This window comes from Anser anser (genome assembly GCF_964211835.1).
Source record: "Anser anser genome assembly, chromosome: Z".
Classification (NCBI taxonomy): Eukaryota; Metazoa; Chordata; class Aves; order Anseriformes; family Anatidae; genus Anser; species Anser anser.
In genome coordinates this window covers 27,444,801-27,467,842 of record NC_139723.1, presented here as the reverse complement: position 1 = coordinate 27,467,842, position 23,042 = coordinate 27,444,801, and the positions used below count along the sequence as shown (strand labels likewise).

Sequence of the window (23,042 nt, the reverse complement as noted above, 5' to 3'; positions counted from 1 at the left end):
TTCTTCCCTCTAAAGAAGCTTGTGCCCATCCATGACAGCCTCAGGTGCACATACTGTTCCACCGAATTTCTGTGAGTGTGCTCACACTTTAACTCTCCAAACAGTCATGACCTTGCAGTTCTTGACAGCTACTTAGGCTCTGTACAGTAATGTGAACCCCCGAAGTAAGTCTCTGAATGCATTCACCTCTGAATACAGAGTCAAATCATTAGTCAGCAGAGTCTGTCATAGAAATATACCAGTTGTGGTAAAGCTGATGAAGAAGCTGATCAAGGATCAGAGACTCGATAGAGAAATATGGTAAAGCAGAAATCCCAGACAACTTTGTTCATTTAGAAATAGTCAATGGACCTGGGGAATAGCCAGTCTTGATCCTGCAGAGACTGGCAAACCTTGTTATGTACCCACCACTAATACTAGTACTAGCATATGACATTTTTTTTCTAACCTCCTTCCCCTTTAGTCTCCATGTGCCAAAACTTGAGAGCAGACTGCCTGTCACTTGTATAAACATGGTTATCATCAAGTCACAGCATGAACAAACCCTTTTTGCCTTGTGTCTTGGTTTCATTCAGTGACCCCACTCCGGCAGTAAATTCAACAGGTGGAATATACAGTGCACAACATAGCTTCTTCTTCTTTTGCTCTGTGTTTACTGGCCATTATATTCAGCTTCCTCAGTGGTGTTTCTACTATTTCACACTTTATTTCCTCTGGTACTCTTGGATGAGTCTTATCTGAGCCGTGTGATTTGCTGTACTTGAATTACAGGAGTTGCTCCTTAGGATTCACTGTAGTAATATGCCCATCACTCTGCTACTTGCATACTGCCAAGGCCATTGCTCTTCAAAATCTATCCCGGTTGTCCTTTTTTCTCCATAACACTTTCAGCTATCTGTCCCAGTGACAATGCTCCTGCATGCAATTTTAGCTGTGGTATTCTCCATGATGACTTCTCTGTGTCGCCCTCCAGTTTCTTCACAAAATCTGTCAGAATGGGTGAGGTGTAATGTAGCCCATGCTGTCTTGGACAGACTCTCTAAAAATTGTTTCATAATTATTAACTTACTCACTTCAGCCCAATCCACTAAGCACTTTGCAAAGATAAAAAATCTCTACAAGTATTCCTCCTTCTCAGACAAACTGCTCAAAGAGCTGTTTTTCTGCCACACAATCCATAGACGTAACTTAATCCAGGGTCTGGTGGTTTGTGTTTTTCATCCCACTGAAGAAATACATTAAAGTTGTCTCTGAATTATTGCTGGTACCCATTCAAAGGTAGTCACTCAGCCCAACTTAAGTAAGGAATGGTGGAGACATACTAGAAACATCAATTTAGCCGTGCAAATAAATCCTTTGAGGTGTTCCTTCAAGGGCTGTTGTCATCACTGCAAACTGATTTGCCTGCTACTTATGGACTATTGATGTTCTGTTCTAAACTGCATCAAGTTGTAAACATAAGGAGCATTATCACCTTATTTTCTTCAGGCAGTCTTCAGTCTTGCTTATGTGAATTACTTCTTTTTAATGAGAACTCTGATAAAAGCACACAAACCTCATCTTTCTCTGGCATTAATTCTTCTACATTAAGATCAGGAGAAATCTTCAGCTTCTGACACATACTATGGTACATCACATCTGTGGGCCAACACAGAGAAAGTGCCTCATAAGCTTATGCTATGCTTATAAGTAGCATCCTTTAGCATCTGCTTTTGGTTACTGACAGAGAAAAAACACAGTGCTAGATGTGATTTCGTCTTCTTATATTCTTGCCTTCATGACTTACAGGGTTATGCAAGGGCCCTGCCTGTTATATACACTTTTACTGCAGGTAGCTATTTGCAGCCTTCCTGGTTTTGCTCTGCTTTCTAGGTAATTAGGTTACCCTCTGTAGAATTATGTCTTTATTAGGTGCCATACCCCCCCCCAAAAAATCCATGAATAGGAAGCCAGCTTATATCCTGTCTATGTTAAAGGTGACTAAGGCTTCAGTAGGAGAAAGGCCTTGCAGAAGAGAGTAGCTGCAGTGACAGAAAATGGCATACATTGATCTTCTGCCCATAGATATGGGGGAAGCTGGGGAAGAGGCTGAAAAGCAGTGATTTTTGGTAAAAGGGTGCTGTCAGTATGATCAATAGCTATAGTGACAATAGCTGTAGTGACAACCCATACTCCTGTGGATTGCTAGCAAAAAGCACAAACTTTTCTCTATTCAGATAAATTCCCTTGGGGACAGAAGGCCTGTATGACTTAAAATATGCATTCTTTATATTTTTCCTGTGTCTGCTGTGGTGAAAATGTATCCCCTTCTTATTCTGTGGTAGTAAGGCTTTGGGGCTAACTGATCAGGAGACCATTTCACAGACAGTATTCTATTGTATTCAGATAAATTCTTTACCTTAACACTTGGATATATTGTCTTGGGAAAACAGGACTACTTGTAAAACATAAAAATGCAAGCCAAACAATTTCCTCCCCCATTAACGTGAGAGGTGGCTGTTGATCCTCAGGTTTTCTTATTTAATATAATACTGATTTATTGCTTTATGAAATGTTTATGTTCTGACAGTCCTCCCCTATGGATCTCCCTAATGCACATTGTGAAGTCTGCTTGAGTTTTCAACTGCATTCAGAATTGTCCTTTTATAGCAGAAATAGCAAGCACCATTTGTGCATTGGAGTAGCTCATACTTTATGATGGTTTAGGGTAATGTGGAGTGAAGGTGGCCCAGCTATAAAAACATTCATTTTATCAGATACAAGGTCGTCTATCATGGTATGTTGTATTGTCAGCAATGTTATTGATTGGTGCATAGAAATGACTGTGCAAACCCATTCTAGCAAAATTTTTGAAGACTACAAGAAAACAGATACATTTTTCTATCTTAACACCCTCATCCCCCAGCTTAAACCAAAAATGTTTACATTCTTTGATATATTTTCTCTTAAAACACCTGTGAAATGCTAACTGAATTTTAGCAATGGTAGATCAACAACCCAATAACACGTGTTTATCTACTGAACTGAACAGGAACAGTTACTGAACAGATATTTACAGGCACTATGAAAAGTTGGACATGCTTTGTGACTCAGAAATCCTGCACAAGTTTCCAAAAATCTCTATACATTTTCTTTTGTCTGGTCTACCTGCAGGAAGCCTTCTGCATATGCTACTGAATGGCTGAAGCAGCTTGGACTCAATTTGAGCTGGTGACCTTTACCTGTGAGCGTTCTCCTTCTCTCAAAAGTCAAAACTCACCTGGGATCTGTTTCATATCACCCAGACTTGGATGTTGCCAAGGATTTGCAGCACTGTTTTTTTTCTATTCACTATCTAAGGCATATTAATATTTCCAGCGGAGGAAGCATTCCTTGCCACTGTATTTCTCTGTAGATACTTAAGGGGGTTGCAGCTCCAGCTGCCACCTTGTTTAAGTGCAAAAATTCCCCAGGGAAGAAAGTACCTTTTTTTTTTTTTTTTTAACAAAGAAGCAGGCAGGTGATAGCCAATAAAGGCCAATAAAGACAGTAGGCTAACAGCTGCCTCCCTGCACTGAGACTCTTGCCACAGTAGCAGCATAGTTTTAGAACATGTTAGGGTGAAGGGCAGAATGTGTGGCTAGGAAGAAATGAGTCAAAGTTAGAGAGACTCATTTTGTGCCTGGTAGGCTGGTATCTTTTTTGCTCCTGTCTGTTATTGACTAGACAACATTGACTATGATGCTTCAAACACTGTAATTCATCAGACAGATGCTGACTAGCTACTTGTTCATTGTTTATTTATGAGCAGGGAAAGATTTCCAAAGATGTTCAGATGATTTAGAACCCAGCAATCAATACATATATGTATTTTTAGGTTACAAAATAATAAACCTAAGTTATATTATATTTTGTTGTATGAGGGGGGAAAAATGTACCCTCAAGGTGCAAACTGTTGTTACTGAAGGAATTACCCATTCAGGATGGACTCAGCTGCCTAACTCCTCATTAACTATTTATCAGTTCCTTGGAAGGAAAAATCTACTATACAGTGAATTCCCATCAATATTTAATATAGCAGTGCCTGGAGCGCTGGACTGTTTCTCACTTGCGCAGATGGCATAAGCAAAGTCTATACTGCCACATCCCTTAATGGGGGAAATCTCAGATAAATCCCAAGGCATCTTTCTTTTGTTATGGTTTACTTTATATATGTCTTTGAATTGTTAATGACCTGTTGCTGAGCATTTCTGCAGGGTTCATGCCAGTCTTTTCCTTGTACACACACAGCAAGTATATTTATTGATCATCAGACAGTTTCATCTAAAAGCCAAAAATGCACCATATTGACTTAATACTACCATCTTCTGGCTTGGAAAGTACCCTTGCTAACCTCATTGGTTGTCCATTTGTTTCAATTTTATGTGATAAAACTAACATATCTGATTTTTTTTTTTTTTTTTGTCTTACTGCCCTAGTTTTGGTCCCTGATACACAAAACACACATTATAAAAATAATTGGGCCATGTTCATTCATATCATTTTCCTTCAGTTTTAGAACCATCCATCAGAGTCAGAAAACCAGCAAAAGCTTGCTAGCTCTTTTGCTATTTCTATCCTGTCTGCCTGCCTGTCCAGTTCCTAATTATAGATATTCTGCCATCCCTGTTAAATTTACAGCTGCCAGATTACAGCTAAATTGGTTTTCATCACACTTTCAGTCAAGCCTCACTTCCCAAGCTCTTCCATTTTTCACTGTCCAGGACCAATTCCTGACCTAGTGCAACACAGCAGCAGGGACAAAGGAACATGTTAGTGCTTTACACTGACAGGGTCATATCTGTCTAACCAGTCCTAATACAGAAGTGTAGGAATGTGTTTTGCACTGCTCTGTGGCAGAAGGTTGTCATGTTATTTGTGAACTGGGGAGTTTGCAAAGTAAGATGCTGCTTATTAAAGAAGACTAAATGATCTTGGTCTCAGTACCTGTAGTTATCCCTCCAAAAATGCAGTGCTTTTTCTAACCTCAAGTCAGCCAAGACTGCTACAAATCAGTCAAATGTGGAAGAGAGCATCAAACATGAAATTTCTAAAAGACCAATACATTAAATCTATTAATGCTATTTGTAAGGTCACCCAAACTTCCTATTATTTTCTTATTTAACACCATGCTCACTGCAAGCCAATGACTCTGCCTTTGAACCTTTGAACTGTCTGCAGACACTGTACTTTGAGCTGAAGATAACCAAAATATTCTTCCTGGTGGCCTTGTACATGGTAGCCTCTTCATTCCCACTTGGGTATGATGTAGTCTCCATTACCTAGCTGCCACAGCAGGCAGTCAGGCAACAGACCTAAAAAACTGAATAAAAGTGATTTGCCTGTTCTCAAAGCTATCTGTCATACCCAATAACCTGCTAAAACCTTAGCATCCAGTGGTGATGTGATATGAATTTGGCCTTTTTGATTTGATTTCCCTTACAGCCTCAAAATGTTTTACGTCTAATTCCTTTTCTCTGGCTGTTCATATTGCTCCATGAGGATCACTTATTCTCTCCTTGTTTCATTTTGCAGCCATTTGGGAACACAGTGGCAACATGCCATGAAGTTTGGGATTATTCCACTTTATTCCACTTACTCAACTGTTCCACTTCATTCTTCTGTCTCCTCAAGATTTATTAGAAAGTTTTACCTTATGTAGGGTCCAGTCCTTCAGCTAGATGTAGATGGAACGCTCTTAACACTCAAAGCGATCTGTCTGTCAGAGGAGTTGCCAATGACCTCTTTATAATGGTGTTGACCTGTTCATCTAGAGTTGTCGCTCAGAATGCAGAGCTCACTGTGTTTCTGGTAAGAGATTCCCAAAAAGCACAAGTTTTGACAAAAATGGCTAGAATTACCAAAACAAACAACTTTTAGGCTACTATTAGAAATGACAATATTTTATAAAATTAAAGAATAAATTATGGCATTTATCAATTGTCTTATTTTATTTTTTTTCAGATGATGGACTTGATTCAGAAAGCCATTAAGAAATGCCTATGTTGCTCTTTACATTAGTCTTCTTTGGGGAGAATGAGTTTCACGTCCTGCAGACAAATCAAGCCTCCAGATGATCATGCTGTATTTTACAAAATTGTGCTGCTGGCTGGAAAATTCTGGATCTTGTGAGAAGGCCATTTACAGTCAGCTGTGGGCAGCATGGGAACATTGGAGGATATTATCAGCAATGCCCACTTCAGTTAGAAGTCTCCTGCCAACTTGCATCCCTATCTGCTATCTATGGTCAGTAAATCAGAACTTGCATATATATATATGTCACTCTGCTTAGTTTGCAGATGCACTTGAGTATTAATGAAATGCTTGCAATTGTACGTGAAATGTTGGTTTTGATGCAGACTGAATATTTGCTCATCTTTTTTCTTTTTTTTTTTCTTTTTTTCCCTCAGTCAATTAAAATACACTGAACAATTACTTTTCATGCAAAGCTCATTCATTTGGAAGAAAATTGAAATTATTGGCCTGGCTCTAAAATTTCATATAAAATATTTTTCATTGGGTTTTGGACTAGATTAACACCATGAACTTCCAGTGAGTGCTCCACCTCTTAAGAAACTATCAGTATATTTCGGAATTATTAATTATTTCAGAATTAATCAGATTACAATTAATCCTCAGAAATGAAAGGTGTGAGAAGGAGCAGGGGTGATGGGGAACCTTGCTCCCTTCTCTGAAACTGGATCACATTTGAAGGATGGGGAAAGAAGGAAAGACCTTTGACATGGTATAAATCATGAAAAGCAGCAGCACCTTCTACCCTTCAAATACCATCTAACTCTCCATGTCTGGTGTGTACATTTGGGAACTGGGGAGAACCTACACACTCTGGTAGAGGAGGGGGATGGTAAGCAGCAATATAAAGGAAGGATCAGTTCTTATTTATGAGGATTCTTGTTTTTCTGCATTCATATGTGACTTATTCTGTGTCCAAGAATAGAGCTTTTTAGCAGATATTCAGTTATATGTAGATACATATACATAGATTGACATATTCACTTTACAATAACAAGGTTATAGCCTTGCTGCAGTAGCAACTGTGCCTAGCTCTGTTTTTGTAACACTAATTCACTGAGGCAATACTTTTATGTGGTCTGTTCAGGTCTTCAAGTCAAATGCAATAACAGTATTATATCAGAGTTGAGTGGAATAATTCATTTAGCCTATTCATGCATTTGTAAAGCTATTAGAATAATTCCGAATCAAGAGTACTTCCCAGAGGAATACTGTGGTCTTAGATTGGTATTTACTTTGAGATCTCTTCCTGAAAGGAGTTAAATAAAGCTTAGCTGGGTATTAAGCATATCAGTCTTGGTTTGTTCATCTCTGCTATTTAAGGTAATTTAAGAAAAAGGGCCATAATCCATTTAAGGAATGAATTTCTCTCAAAAGATTTTTGGATTAAAACACTTCTCAAGTTTGACTGACACTAGTTAGTGGCCCTGGTGTTGTTCCTGTTACATTAAGAACGTAAGAATAGCTGCACCAGGTCAGACCAAAGGCTTGTCATGTCCAGTATCCTGTCATGAGAGTGTCACCAGGGACACGGAAAAAAAGAACTTCAGGACAGAATAAGCATAAAATAATCCTGGATGACAAATGCACTCCGACTTCACTGTAGTAAGTACTCAGTCTAATGTATATATCTCAACTGTATCTTTATTATGCTATGTGCCTCCTCTGAATGGTGTGATATAACATCCTGTGCCATCCCTGCTGTTTTCTTTCCTGATGACCTCACTAGTGCATTAACTAAAGTGCATGTATCTTAACATAATTGTTTTTCCTCTCTGTGGAAATAACTGCAGAATCACTAAGGGTCAGGCCTTGTCAACTGTAACTGATCAACAAACTCAGAGGAAGAAGGCAAGAAGGCTCAGAGGAGACCAGCACAGGCAACGTGCTCCTGAAGTCCATGGAAGAACACAGAGAGAGACCACAGCTGTTGTAAAGCAAGCTGAATTTAACCCAACACAAAGCAGACCTTTGCTTTAGATCGACAGCTCTATCAGCTGAACAGATCGACTGGCTGTGCAAATGGCCTTCCCTAACTTAATCAAACAGGTGTGAACGTTCTCCTGAGCGAGCCAGACCACCGTGGGGGAAGTGTACACGTGCCTCAGCCCAACTTGAGAGTACAAGAACTGAGCAAGCAACAAAATGAACAATGAAGAGAATGTCTAGCTGGAGCTGGATGCCCAGCACCATAATGGTGAGCATGTAGAGACTGGTTATGGGAATTTGCTCGTATTCTGATTCAACTGTATACTGCAATTGCTAAATGAGCCTTCTGTTGTGATTTCAGTATATCGCAATATCACTCCGCTTAATCAAAATTCTGTTTAACATCAAATGTCTTAAAATTAATAAATATGATATTAACACATGAAAACCATCCATGTGTGTAATATCTAAAAGAACACAGCAGGCAGGTCAACACTGCACAGCCATTCACTCACCCCTGCCACAAGTGGGATGGGCAAGAGAATCGAAAAAGGCAAAAGTGCAAGAAATTGTTGGCTGAGATATAGACAGTTTAATGAGAAAGAAAATAATAAAATAATAATAATAAAGAAGTGATGCACAACACAGTTGCTCACCACCTGCCAAACAATGTCCAGCCAGCTCCTGAGCAATGGCAACCCTCCCAGTCAACTCCCCCCAGTTTTATGGTTCAGCATGATGCCACATGGCAAGGGACATTCCTCTGGTCAGCCTGGGCCAGCTGTCCTGGCTCTGTCCCCTCCCAGCCCCTTGTGCATGCCCAGCCTCCTCACTGGCAGGGCAGCACCAGAAGCTGAGAAGTCCGAACTAAAACGTCAGTGTGTTTTCAACATTATTTTAATTTTAAATCAAAAACACAGAACCATTGTTCTGAGAATACTGGACTCCGACATCAACCTAGTCCAGTAAGTCAGAGTCAAAACTAATTTTGACGTTTTTCGTAGAATCACAGAATATCCTGAGTTGGAAGAGACCCAAAAGGATCATCGAGTCCCACTCCTGACTCCACACAGGACGCCAAAACCAAACCATCTGTCTGAAAGTGTTGTCCAAACACTTCTTACACTCCAGCAGGCTTGGTGCCATGACCACTGCCATGGGGAGCCTGTTCCAGTGCCCGACCACCAGTGAAGAACTTCTTCCTAATATCCAGTCTGAATTTCCAATCAGAATTTTACTAATATCTAACCCAATTTTGTTTTGAAACTTCTTCTAATTAAATTCAGGCATATGCTTTGAAAGAGTATAAACCCCATGAAGGAAGAACAATTCTTTATGGGTAATGCTAGCAAGGATGGCATAAGGTTAGTTAAGAGGAAATGTGGTTTGAATGTCAAAATAAAAGTCTTCATGATTAGATCTGCAGGCTTATGGAATAACTTCTGAAGAGAAGGTGAAGATTCACCACCTGGCATTTGAAACTCCACTGGCAAAATCACTAGGGGCTACACCAGAGGAAGCTAGTCCATGTTCATTTTCTACAGTGTGTAATTTATTTAAAATCTACTGTATCCGCATATACTGCTTCTTTCTAACTCTAATAAGAGTCTGGTTTTCTTGTCACTGATGTCTCTACCATTACTTAAAAAAAGGATAAAGAAAATCAGAAATGCAATTTATGTTGTTAAATAGGAAATATTTTCAGGTTGGAAAATCAGGGTATAGTGATCTAACTAGAGTAGGATAAAGAGAAATGAAAAAAAAAAGGTGTTTTTGTTTGGATGAGCATAAAGATACAGCATTGTTCGGATGAGCATAAAGATGGAGGTCCCAAAGGAACAGAGCAAGAGTTGTTAAGGACTGTTCTAGTCAGTTCAAGACAAAGCAAATGCGAGAAAGGAGCAGAGGAAAGAAACGCGGTGAAGAAGTTCAGTGAAAGAAGTTCATGCAAGATGCAGTTATAGCCTGGGGATCACAGAAGTGTTAAGGCAAGTAAAATTATAAAAATACGAAGAGAGAGGAAGGCTCCTGACTCATATCTTCAGTCTCCCTAAATATTCAACATGTATTCTTGGGATAGGGAAACATGTAGATTTTCACATACAGTTCCTGTGAATGAAGAGTCTGATGTTACTACATATGATGGATTAAATATAGAAAACTATTTATGCCACTCTTATTTACTGCACAAACAATATAATAGAGAAAAGAAAATGGTGGTCATTTTGGCAGACCAAAAGGCTAAAAGGCTTCTTAAAAGTCACTGCTTCTCTCTTTAGCATGAAAATTCAAGTGCTTATGAGCGTCTTAATTTATTTGGTTCAACTCTATTCATAGAGACAATGCAATAGTTAGAGGTGTCGGCAGAGAGATACTTAACTGTGAGAAGCAAGATCTGTTACCTTTATGAAGCTTGTGGAATCCGTTTACCTCCAGTTCTAATATCCACACCAAAAAAGGCTGAAAATTTGCAAATTGTTCTGTCAAGAACTACAGGAATTTTTTAAAAAAAATCCAAGTCTGATTATTAGTGAGCTCATAGAGTCACTCCAGTTGGTCCAATTTATCAAAGAGATGTTTCAGTCAGAGGGAAACATAAGCATCAACTAGAAGAGAAGATACAAGATGATAACAGAGTGCTTTGTCTAGCAGACAAAGGCTAGGTGAAATCAAAAAGGGTGAATGCTGTAGCTCAGCAAATTCGATCCAGTTGTGTAACATCTAGCTTTATAGTATCACCAGGTTACAGCTGTCCAGGGAGATCAGATTGTCTATCCCTCAAATGTTTTAAACCCCAATACTAGACATAATTTTAGGAGAGAGACTCTTGAGGAATCACATAGGTCACATGCAGTGAATTTATAGGGACGATATTTATCATGTGATCATGTGATATTTATGATCAGATGTATAACTGCGATAGTCCATTCTGGTGTTTAAAATTCTGAGTCTTGCAGAATTTTATTTTTTTTAGTGTTTTTTGTCCAAGGGATTTTACGTGCTTAACAAACACTAATTAGTTTATCCCCTCAACACTAGTGAAAACTAGGTAATTATTACTACATCTACCATTCAGACACCTAAATGTGGTTAAATTATTTGTCAAACGTTGCACAACAAGCAAATACCAACCTTGTAAAGGGTGGCTGTAAAGCTGTAAAGCACAGGTTGCGATTACTCTCTCTAAATACGATAACCACATTATGTCCTGGACAGCAGAACTTCCACCGTTTAATTTCCCTGTGCGTTATAACTAAGTCTTTACAAATTAAGGGAGGCCCCACTCACCAGGCCGCCATAAGCCTTGGCCTGCATTGCGTCGCATCCCGTAGGCCCGGTTCCCTGCTGCCACTGGCACGGCTCTCCCAGCGTCTCAGTCTCGTGTCAAGCCAAACGAGAGTTTTAGCTGTGTTTGGCATTTTCTTTCTCCCCTGGTACTTGCCTGGGGAGTAATCTCTCCCGCTTGTTTGCGGCATCCTATTACATTGGCCTACAGAGAGACCCGTGAAAATGGATTGAAAGTGCTAAGGCATACCTTTCACAGTGTGCTCTGTGCAGCAGCACGCTCGCTGGGTTGAGGAGCTTGGTCTTCACACAGCTCCTGTGAGGAGTGCCCTGGGTACCCCTGGAGAATGAAGGCAGTGCAGCAGTATTTTGCAGTTCTGGTTTCTTAATGGGATGGCTCCTACTGAACCCATGACACCGTTGCGCAAGTCTTCCTGTTGACTGCTCAGCAGCAGCTGAGGAAATCTCACGAAGAGGAAATGTAGGCTTTGACTTCAGAACCTATTATATCGTAATGCTGTATTTGTGGGTAACAGCCTGCCGAGCTAGCCACGATCTGTAATCCACTCCCATCCCATTCCCCAGGGACCTATGGAAAAGTCACAGCTGGAGACCTGAAGCAGATGCCCCTAGGAAAACACCAAACTGAAATGACTCTAAACCCCCAGAAGAGAGACTGAGACAGAGAGAGAGAGAGAGAGAGAGAGATAAAACTGTTCTTCCTCCTTTGTAAAATATACTTAAATTACTGAGTACTAAACATGGCATTTCATAACTTTTGTCCCTGTGGGGTCACTCATACTTCAAGCAGAATACCAGAGTCCAGTGGCACTTCTTCACAGTCTGTGTACAGGAGAAAGGTTCTCCTAGGACTGTGGCCATGAAGTCAATGCCTTGCTACTGTAGGCAACCACGACATACAATCACCTTTATATACCTGCTTCACGTTATAGCTTGAATAACCATGGGCTAGTTCATCACTGCTAGACTGTTATGACTTCTGCGCCTGCTTGAATCACCTCCTGCTTGCATATAATGTCAAGTAAAATTGCTAATATAAGACTGAATATAATGCATTATTTCATTCCTACTCATATCCAGCCTTATATATTTTCCCTTGTTTACAACCAACTATATTTTCCGTATATTCTCCTGCATGCTTCTTGACTAACCAAGATCTATTTTTATACCTGCAGTACACAATAAATCAGAGAATTTTCTTTTATACTGTGGAGTGGAAATTGCAAGCTTCTGAAATCCATTAAAATATATACTTTTTTTTCCCTGTTACCTGCAAATAACAAACATTTATGTTAGGGAATCTGGCCAGTGTTCCAAGATTTAAAACCATTTAGATGCATATTGCAGATATATTGTTAGGTTGCTTACTCACTCTGGGTGAAATCCAGATCTCTGTGAACTCCAGGAGGAATTTTGCCTCTATCTTTCTAAGCAGACCAAATAAAAAACTCCAACTGTAAAAAGGTCTAGGCCCATACACATGACTGAGAAGTTATTGGCAAGCAAGCCTGAATACTTTCAAACAATTGTTATGCATATGCAGTGCAAACAATAGCATATTGTGTATATGGAAACTTTGTGCAAATCTGAGACCTTTACTGATTCTGCATCTTTTGATGTTAAACTGCCACTTCTTTTAAATGCATGCTACCAAATTACAGCCAGCTCTTATAAATCAGTAACAAAAGCAAGGAGAAGCTAGAGAATATCAGCGTAATACAAGTGCAACTATAGCTGTCAAATGTAACCTGACTTGCTTTTTAAATAAGAAACACAGATAAATACAGTAGATGAGGAAAAGGGGAAAGGACAGAAGAAGTATCTTGGGAAACAATGCAACAAAGCATCTGTTTTTTTCAGTTCTCTGAAGGGCTGACATGCAGGGTACTATTCTTTTCAAACCTTTTTTCTTTTCAAATGCTTCCAAATAGTTTTAATATATTCCATCTATGCTTAGAGAAAATAATGAGCCAATGAGTAGATGATACTTTGAAGGGATTAACTGACTGCTGTGGAACAAACTAGATCAACTGCAAACTAAACCAAAAACTTACTGAACTTATTATTTATAGGTCCTTTCCGACAGAAAAGCAATATAGTCAAAATTAAGTATTCTTTCTTTGAAAATTGTAGTTATTTTGATAAACAGTGCTGTCAAAGCAACAAATGTGAGCGCCACAAACTCTAGATCATTCACTTTCATGTAAGGTTTACAAGGTTTCTTGTGAGAATACTTCATAGTTAAAGTATGTCTTCCCTTGGGGATCACACAAGCATTTAATTTTTGTTTTGGCATTGGGCCCATTGTGTTTATGAGGTTCTTTGGAGAAGTGGAATTGATGACCACAAAGGAAAAATTGAGAGTTACTTATTTCAAACCACGATTATAACCTTTCAAGATTTTCAGAAAAAAAGAAAGAAAGAAAGAAAAAAAAAACACTCTTTCTTCCATATATCTATGTATAAAAAGGGAACTTTATTACAAAAAGGCTTTGGAGTTTCATATTTAGCCTACCACTACAAACAGTCATATCAGGCTGTATACCACAGGGTTATTTATTGTACTATAATGATATCCTTTGCTGTTTTGCTCAGGTTGTTTTGTACATCAAACAACCATGTAGTACATGATCTACAACTCACAATACTTTTGTTGGCAAGCATAAGTTTGCAGGTAAAACTTTAATTCAATTGAATATTATTTGATTTCTCAAATAACCTTTCCAATTATCAATAACAATTTATCATAGATTTTGTTAATCATGACTTCTTTTCCATCTCATATTTAAATTTACACACAGGTACAAGAATCCCTCAAGTTCTAATGTGTATGAGGCACAGCACGATCTTACAGGTACAAGCCATGCACGAGAAACCCAGCTGTGGCAGGTCTGCATGATACTGGCAGGACTGTGCTAAGTGTGTTTTTGCAGCTTGTCTCATAAGTGACTTGCAATCATTTTCTGATGATTTGCATGGATTCTGGTCTCAATCAGTGATGTTTTCTAAAGGTTATACATTCATTTTCCTTTACTGTAACTCATGGAAGTTAGGTGTGGTAGGCCTAATCTCATTGAATTTGGTCAGGTAAAACTCTAGGCAACCTTAACTGCTCTGAAGGTTAATGAGAGATGAGTATGCTCAGCATGTGGCAGTCTAACTCAGTGCTTTCCAGGAGCAGGAAGTTTAACTGTGCACTACTGTACAGCAGTTGAACTGCTAGTTGTGCACTGTGTTTTAATAAACAACATCCATTCTGCTGCTTATTAGGCCATGTAGCCAAATGCAGAGTTTAACCTCAAGGATTTGTTAAATGGGAAGATACAGTAATAAATTGTGTGTTGATTTTCTTCTGATAAAATTCTGTTATAAGTCATATTCTAATACATGTAAAAAGAATGGCAAACTGGTCAAACCAGGGTAACGAAAGAAACCCCTATGTGATTGTTGACTGCAGATGTCCAGGATTGCATTCTGGATCTATTTGTCAATAGTTATTTTCCTTTTCCTTTTCCTTTTTTTCTTTTTGCTCTGAAGTGAGGTTTAACAGTTATACAAAACTAATTGTCATTCCTATTTCTTTGCTCAGAGAAGATGCAGCAATGTTTGCACAGCAGATAACATCAATTGTCACTCAAAATGAAAACCTTTTTACTGTGTGGTAAGTGATAGCAAGTTTGTTGATTTCATCATCGGCCTTTAAAGCAACATGATTTTCCTCTCTGTTTCTGCCATATGCCTGTCAACAAAGGATTTCAGAAGTATTGAACAATTACAGTTTGTTTTCTTTTGTTTATTGAAAAATGATAAATGCTCTAAGACAAAGAATGCACAGTGGATTTTATAAGATACTGATAATCCCTTCTCATTAAGAAATCTGCTTGTGAATACTTTTCATGATCATTTTTCTACCCTTTTATGATTTATTAGTAATTACTCAGTTCTTGACTTTGGCATTTCCCCTTTACAATTATAAGATAGTCCTACATTTCAGAACTGTTCTTTAGTCATCTGTTAGCTGGATTCCAGTATCTTCTCTGATTTCTTCACTTTGAAATGGAAGTTTGATATAATTAGTTCTGAGAACACCTTTCCAACGTCAAATACAAGATGTATGTCTTTGAGGTGCATGTGGCAAAGGCTCAAAATGAAGGACAGTAAAAGCAAATGATTGCCAAAAAGATGTGAAATTAATTTCTTAACTCTACAAGTCTTCTGTAACTTCAATTTCAAAAAGTAATATTTTCATGAACAATTTACATTAAGCAGTGCAAAGTCTGTGCAAAAGCTAAGTTGAGATGGAACACCAAAAAAAAAAAAAAAATCATAATGAAACAAAGGATTATGAATACCAAAAGAAGTACTCTCTCCCTTTCTGAGTCAACTCTGTGGCCTCATATACTCTGACATTATGATCTAGGAAAATAAAATTCTCATAGTTAATTTCTCTACTGGTGCAATGCTTTGCAAAGCTGTGGAATGACTGACAATAAGGAGAAAAACATTCACTTAGAACTGGCACAAAGCAGACGATGTCATTCAAACCTTTGCAGTGTTTTCATAAATTCATTCTGTACTACATCTGCAGCAGTTTCACTGACGATGAGACTACAATCGAAGTCTTGTGAAGCAGCCTTAAAAAATTTAAACCGTATTCTTTTTCTGCATCTGGCCACTATCAGACTGGCATTAGTCAAGCTGATGACTGTTTTGTTGGCATTGATCATGCAGGGCAGCTAATCCTGCTATGTTCTTGTTTGTCTGAGTCTAACCTATTGGCATTCAAGAGTCAGCCAAACTCGGTATGCTGTAGGCAAAGGAAAAAGCTGCCTAAGAAATATACAACAGAAATGCTATGCTAGTGGACATAACTGATTCAAGAACAAAGGAAATGCTCTCCTTGACCCATCTCTCATGCCCCTCTCCACTAAGTTGTAGCTTAGTTGTCTTTTAAAATGTCTTTGATAACTCCCCTTCTTTCTATTACATGTAGGAAACGGCACAAACACTGGACTGCAAATGCCAGGTACCTGCTCCTGAATGTGACATCTTATTTATTTGCCCTATTTAAAAAATACTCAGGGTTCACTCTTCAAACTCTACTCTGCAAGCTGTGTTGAAATGCATTTTTTAAATGAAAGGGTGCATTTTCTTTTAGTTACCTGATTCTAAGAATTGGCTTTTCATGAAGAACTCTCTTGTAATACACAGAGAATAGCTGAAGACCTCAGTTGTCATTCACATTGCCTGAAGTAAATGTGTGGCGGAACATAGGCTTTATACAGCCTGAAGTAGCTGTGTACATGTGGCTTTGCCACTGAAGCCTCTGAGATTTTTCTCATCTGGCTAAGACCTTCCCAGTTGCATAGCTGCACACAGACTTCTCCAGAAGTTGCTTGCTAATTGATCATAATAATATATATCAGTTCTGTTTCTGTTTGTTCTCTTAACCAGATAAGGTTTTCTCCACAACACAAAGAACCTTGTTGCATTGCTGCATTACCAGTGGAACTGTTTTATCTACAAAGCAAACAAGCACTGGTGAGAAGCTACGGCCAGTATCCACAGGGGTAACCTTCATGCCAGGCTGACAGCCCTCTTGAAGACCACCACCTGCATCGACCATGAGCCATCCATGGCACATAACAACACAGAGTCAGGTCTACTGCCTCTGTTAAGAAAGCAGCTCCCCTGCACATGGCCACACACTAAGCTTGCATTAGGAAAGCAGCTCTTCCATTTCCTAAATAGAAGGACTAACTCATGCCATTTAGCCAGCGGTGCACACAAATTTCTGAGAGCTGTCTTTAGACTATAAAATTCTAGCTATGGCATGCACTACATAACAGGGCAAGCATCTCCAGAGCTGAGAGCAGAGCTGTAGCATAATCTGTAATAACCTGCTTTGCAGCTCTTTAGTTTTCTTTTTTCTTTCTTTTTTTTTTTTTTTTTCTTTTTTTCCTGTTGATTCATTTTCACTAATGTGAGTAATGTTGGTTGACAGGTGGTGCTGTGTGAGGAGGGAATGGTGTCAAAGCCTAAGACTTTACTATGCACTGGAAGATACGCACAAGCAAGCACGGGGTTTTGCTACAGATAGAAACTTTTTGATTTGATGGTTTGTGATTCATATGTGAAAGGAGCAACAAGAATAATCATTGCAGTTTTGCAAACTTAAATTGGATCCTGAATGTTGATTAAATTCTAAAAAGTGTTAAAGGGTATCTTGGGATATATATATCTTTTTTAATCTTGTAATGTGTGTTATTAATAATCAAAATTAATAATCATGTTTACTGCATAGGGCTCAAAGGCAGTCAAGTACAGGGTTTCCAAATGATGACAGTAGTCCACCCCTGCTGTGAACTTCTAATACTTGTTTTTCTTCACTTATCTGAACATAGACAGAAAAACAGACAGCTAGCCGTCCCTCCCATGCAACAAGCAACAAACAAAAGACAGCATGCCCTTAAGCAAGGTACCACTGATCAATTTATTACTGCAAGAAGAACCACATATACTGAAAACACCTATTTCTTGTCATATATTATTTTGAATTCAATATTTCAGTTTTACCTGCAGGTGTTTGTCTCATTTTTCTGGTTGTCTTTGTTGTTGTTGTTAGGTTTGATTTGTTCTTAAACCTCCTTTTGTCTGTTTTGAAAAGTCTGCTTAAAAGCAGAGTTCCTAAGCAAACACTGATGTTCTAGGCTACACCAGCTGCAGTTACTCAGTGTACAGCAAGTGTCCTGAAAAGCTAACTTCCATCATGTGGATTCTGGAAAAATGAAGTCTTGGCATGAGTGTTTGAACAGCAAGTATCACAAAATACCACATAAAAATATCACAAGGTCAAAAAGGGTTATTATTTACCTTAGCTGGTTTCAATCCTGCCATGTCATCACAGGAGATGCACAGATGCTGAAAAGAGAGCCTGCTCTTGTAACATAATCTGCATAATGAGTATAGTGTTCAATATACAGCTTTTTGCAGGAGTGGACAGGAATCTTGGGGATAACTGTATTCATACAGTCTGCTGAGTCCATTTGCTTTTCTTGTCTCACACTTTAGTTTTACATAATTTGCGTAATCTTTCTTGCACATTGGTTTAAGTACTTGATTCTATGGTGGTAATACCAAAATTGAAGTTTTTGTAAGGTACTGGCTCTGTCATAATTTCTGATTGTGCAATAACTTTCAAAAGTCTTTTTAAAAGATCTTTTGGTTATTATCTTTAATTTGGAGAGTGTGGAAGAGCTTGAGTGAATGGAAAAAATGGAAGCTATACATTTTTTCCAGACCCATGGTTTATCTTGCTTTGGCATTATCCCTGGGTTATTTCAGTTATTGTTATTGACTTGATACTAATGATGCATCACTGTAATGGGCTGTAATTTTTGTAAAGCCCAGAAATGTACAGAAGATCTCAACTGGTAAGAAACAAATGCCATCATGTGGACTTTCAAAATGACAGTATTCAAAATATTTTAACTTCATATAGACATTAATTTAGAGCTCCTAAAAGTGTGTCCACATCCTAATTCTTCACAATTAGGTATCCAGCAAACATGAAAAAAGAATTTGTACAGACAGACACAAACTTGAATGGTAACACATTGTAACTAAGTTATTAGCTACGTATATGGAGGGAACATTAGATATGAACTTCAAAGTAGATTTTTCTATCATCTCTAAGTACCCTGCTTCCATTCGTATTTTTGAAAATGTCTTCTCTCATAATTCTTTTTCTCTCATACTTCCAAAAAAAAAAAATCATAAAATGCCAATATGACGCCAGGAAATGTTCTGCTTTCTTCCCAAAGTTTCCCTCAATATATTAAACTTTTAAAGTTTTCAGACTAACATTCAAATTGATGTGTGCTGAAGAGGTCCTTCCTAATTTGTGAGCTGTAGCTCACAAAAAAGACTGTTTGGGCAGACATGCAGATTTTAACTGACAACTTAGAATGGAAGGAAGGCTGGTAACTGTGGATAGTTTTCTTTATAAGCAATAATAAATTCTTAAGAACCATCTGCTAAAAGAAATACATATGGTCTCTGGATGAAATAACAAGCCTGAAAGTGCCTCTGGACAATATCTCCCCCCAAAATTGCCTATAATTTATTGTTGTATTTTGTGTTAGGTGGTTGGTTTTTTGTTTGTTTTTAATAGACAAAGATCTTCATGTTACCCCTCTGCAAAAACATCACGTTAGCCCATCTGAAAACATTAAGTTGTAAACCCTCACTACATTATGGTAAAGCAACATGTATGTTATCTCTGGTTGATAGAATGGAAAAAGAGTATTAATGAAGTGAGGGTGTTGCTAGACAATTTAAGAAAATAGGGAATCTTCATTTAATCCTAGCAGAAAATACTGACACACACAAGTAAATACTGAGTCAGGTTCATCTGCAGTCATTTCATTCTGTTCTCTTCCACTAGACTATTTATTCCTCTCAGAAAATGAATGAATGAATAAATAAATAATAATAATAATAAACTGTACACAATACACACACTGTCTCTTTTAGGTAAACAAATCTGAGACGGAAAAAATACTTTTAAGTCAGAGAGATCACATAACCAGAAACCTCATATCTGACTTAAGAATATTTGTCCACAGCAATCAGATACAGTTCTCTGTAAAGAATTAGTGATTCTCTTTAATAGTATCATTTATGCCTTTGAAACCTAGTCCTCTCATATGGAAATTAGTCCAAGATTTTGCTCTATATTACTTTTTGACAGCTTACAGTATCAGGAATTACAGTAAAAGATGAGAGAATTTAGAATGGTTAACCATTCTCTTCAGTTATTAATTTGCAAAACTTGAAGCTGAGATTGCTTCAGGGAATGATTTATGGGATCAGAAGGCAATTAAAAATATAAGGAAGCCTGATGTTTTCAGGTCCTGAAAAACACATATCACAGATAAACAACAACAACAAAAAAGATACAGTTTTGTGTAGTCCTTTTAATACAAAACATCAAGATATTTATTAAATACAGACAAATCATAAAGCTATATATTTTGTGTCCTGCTAACTTTTATCAAATTATACTGAAATGGAAAAACACAATTTAAAATTACATTTTTACTAAATATAGACAGAAATTTGAAATGCAACTACACTCTTCATTGATATGTAGTATGCATCCATTTCTTCAAAAAGTTTTTTCCTTTTTGTCTATTTTTTTAACATAAGCAAACAATGTAGGATTTACTTGTTTACCTTAAAGTCAGTGGAATTAACTTCACAGAAAGTAGGACTGGGCTCTACTACTTTTACTCCTAAAGTTGTACTCAAATTTATAACAAATAAATCTATGGGGGAAATGTAGAGATATCTACACTATTTTCTGTTTCACATGTGCTGAAGTATCTCTGAATGGCTCTTGTGAAATAAGCAAAACAAATTACTTTAACAATACTACTTACATGAGTAATGAAGATGAGCTTCGCCTCCAGAGTCATTTGTATCTGTTTAAGACAGAAAGTATTTCTGAATAATGATAGAAATACTATGTTGTTTTTTTCTTGTTTTCTTTTTCTTTTTCTTTTCTTTTTTCTTTTTTTTTTTTTTTTTTTTTAAATTTTCAAGGAAATCAGTAGAGAAAGAAAATCTACAGATTTATCGCTTCTCCCTGAGACAATGCCTTAAGCTGTGCTTGGTTTAATTATTTTGAGGTATGTGATCAATCAGCGTAGTGGCTGCTGCACTGTATATCCAATACACTGAAAGCCTAAGCAACTATCAAGAAAGTACATGCTGTAAAGTGTATGTTAAATACTGATTAACACTGTAAAGCTGAAGATCTGGAAGCAGCTACATAAGCTTGTCAGAGGCAGCTGCAGACTCTGTGTGTATGCACTATTTTTTCTAAATACCGCATTCAAAATAGTTTGATGTCAAATCACTTGTCAACAGTCTTTATGTTTCTATGAAATGAAGGCTAAGGCAGAGGCTATTGGCATACGGAGGCAGTTCATAACTATGGAGATATCAGTAATCGTTTGATCATGTAATTGCAAAAATGGAGAGTGGACTAGAAGTTGGCATGCTTTTGAGTGTTGGGCGTTTGATGTGTCCCTATGAATCAGTTACGATGTAACAAAAAGGTCACTTTCTGTTCATTAAAGTATCTTTCTGTATGCAGAATTAATATATTTCTTATTCTGGTCCAAAGGATTTATGTGTTTGTATTGTCCCTAAACTAACAAGATACAGCCACCTACAGCTTGCTTGCTAAGTAAAGCAGGAAAAAAGAGATATCTTCCTGCTAAAGTCTTTTTTTTTTTTTTTCAAGTTATTGATAGCTTTTCACACCTTTGTAGGTGTTAAACAAAAACCCAGGTAGTACAGTCCTGGAGGGTATTTTGTATACTGGAATAAGCTCTGGCTCTGCTGTTAAAAGGAGCTTTAAGTCAAACAAACCAATCCCTCACTCTTTCACTGTGACATTTCTCACAAGCCAGAGACAAAGAGAAGAAAATCATTAACCTTTAACGAATGTAGCTGAGGATATATTTTTTTGAAAAAAGTTTGTGTTATTTTATTTTTTTCCTGCAATGGAAGTGATTCCTGCATGTCTGCCTCCACCAGAGATATAAGGCTAAGGAAATACTGTGTGTGCCCATCCCTGTTTGGAGACCTCAGTTCAAAAACAGGAAGAAATAGAAGGGTTGGTTTGGGTTTTAATAATGGAAAAGTGAGTAAGAAGTTGGTGGGTTTCTGTCTGCTGAACCTGGGGCACTCGGCTGGTACATGTACTTATGGATATACTTTATATATGTATTTATACATCCTCAGTAGGACTTGTGTTGAAAACGAGGCTGGAGGAAACCAGAGGGAGGCAAAACATACACAAATCATTAGGCCTTTGGTCAGAGAGATGTGAAAACTGCTGGTACCCTCGGCCGAAGGAATAAAGGTAAATAAACAGGCGACAAGCCAGGGACTCCAGTATTTCTTCTCAACTTTACCATGCGCTCTTTCGTCCTGGTTATTTCTTGAGGGGAGGGCGAAGAGCACAAACCCCTCCACGGGAGGAAAAAAGGTCAAAAAAAAAAAAAAAGGAGGAAAACCAAAAAAATGAGGCAGGAAGGAGGAGAGGGGAGGGGAGGGGAGGGGAGGGGAGGGGAGGGGAGGGGAGGGGAGGGGAGGGGAGGGGAGGGGAGGGGAGGGGAGGGGGAGGGAGGGGAAGGCGGGCTGCCCGCGCCCCACCCCGCAGTGAGGCGCCGCCGCCCGCCGCTGGGGGGCGTCAGGGCGCTTCCGAACGGCGCCGCGCTGGGCCGCCGTCACCGCGGCAACGCCGGAGGCCACGCCCCCGTTAAGAGCCCACGCCCCCCGTGCGGAGAGGCCCCGCCCCCTGGTGAGGCCCCGCCCTCGGTAGCCACTCACCTGCGGAGTCCCCGCGGGCGCGGAGGGGGAGGGGTGGCGGGGGGGGGGGGGAGCCCAGTTTGGGAACAGGGTCTGGGGGTTTGGGGGCGCTGGGGGTGGCAGCCGGCGCCGAAACGGTTACCCGGGCTGCGCAGGAGCTGCTCCGGCGTCTCCGTAATTCACTTAGGCAGGTTTCGGGAGGGTGGGGCCGGGCGGCTTGAGTTTCTTTTTATTTATTTATTTATTTTTTTTTTTTTAAATATTTTTTTTTTGGCACGGAGGAGGGAGAAGCCTGCGACTCCTCCTCCTCCTCCTCCTCTCGTGCGGCAAGCCAATCGGGTCGAGGTGTAAAAAAAAAAAAAAAAAAAAAA

At 38.7% G+C, this 23,042-nt stretch overlaps 2 long non-coding RNA genes across 3 annotated transcripts in view; both read right to left on the bottom strand.

Moving 5' to 3' along the window:
* Positions 1-11,829, bottom strand: part of LOC310890152 — a 54,843-nt gene extending 43,014 nt beyond the window's left edge. For both annotated transcript variants that reach the window (XR_014577070.1, XR_014577071.1), the window contains exon 1: positions 11,516-11,829. This is a non-coding gene — a long non-coding RNA (uncharacterized lncRNA). The remainder of the gene's footprint in view (positions 1-11,515) is intronic.
* Positions 11,830-13,044: 1,215 nt separating this feature from the next.
* Positions 13,045-22,848, bottom strand: LOC310890154. Its single transcript, XR_014577074.1, has 4 exons — positions 22,814-22,848; positions 20,730-20,771; positions 18,160-18,207; positions 13,045-18,064 (listed from the first exon to the last, which is right to left on the bottom strand). It is a non-coding gene; the product is annotated as an uncharacterized lncRNA (long non-coding RNA).
* Between the last annotated feature and the right edge of the window lie 194 nt (positions 22,849-23,042).